Source organism: Austrofundulus limnaeus, unplaced genomic scaffold (assembly GCF_001266775.1).
Source record: "Austrofundulus limnaeus strain Quisiro unplaced genomic scaffold, Austrofundulus_limnaeus-1.0 Scaffold203, whole genome shotgun sequence".
NCBI lineage: Eukaryota > Metazoa > Chordata > Actinopteri > Cyprinodontiformes > Rivulidae > Austrofundulus > Austrofundulus limnaeus.
In genome coordinates, this window is record NW_013952605.1 from 934,416 (window position 1) to 934,906 (window position 491).

Genomic DNA, 491 nt, shown 5'->3' on the forward strand with positions numbered 1-491 from the left:
GGGCTGAGGGGTAAGGTGGGGGGGCTTTGATTGTTACAAACTGAGGTTCAGAGACATTTTTTTTCCATTGACTTTTGAGTAGCATGGACACCATGTACACTTCAGAAATGATAGTATAAAAACATTGCCCTCATGTCTCTGTCGGGTCTTAAAAGCACTTGATATGGTCCCAACCAGCCACAGAGTAAATCACAGAGCTGGGGCTCTAAAACCCTTTGAATAGTGTCTGTGTGTGATAGTAACTGTATCACTCTTAATTATGGTGGAAATGGTCCATTCCTGGCAGTGTGGATATAAATAAGGTTTAGTAAAACTCTTGTTTTTTTTCTCTTTCTTTTTTCTGTCTTAAACCTTCTCTTATGATTTGCACGTGAAACAACTTTCATCCATATTAGCCCCCCCCCCACCCCCACCCCCAGTAAGACTAATATTGACAGTAATAAAAGGACCAATCATGATGGCCGTCTGCTTTCTGTCGGCCTGTGTGTGTG

At 42.2% G+C, this 491-nt stretch overlaps 1 protein-coding gene across 1 annotated transcript in view; it reads left to right on the top strand.

Moving 5' to 3' along the window:
• Positions 1-491, top strand: part of mpp7a (MAGUK p55 scaffold protein 7a) — a gene marked incomplete at its 3' end in the record, with an annotated part of 62,813 nt that overhangs the window by 57,843 nt on the left and 4,479 nt on the right.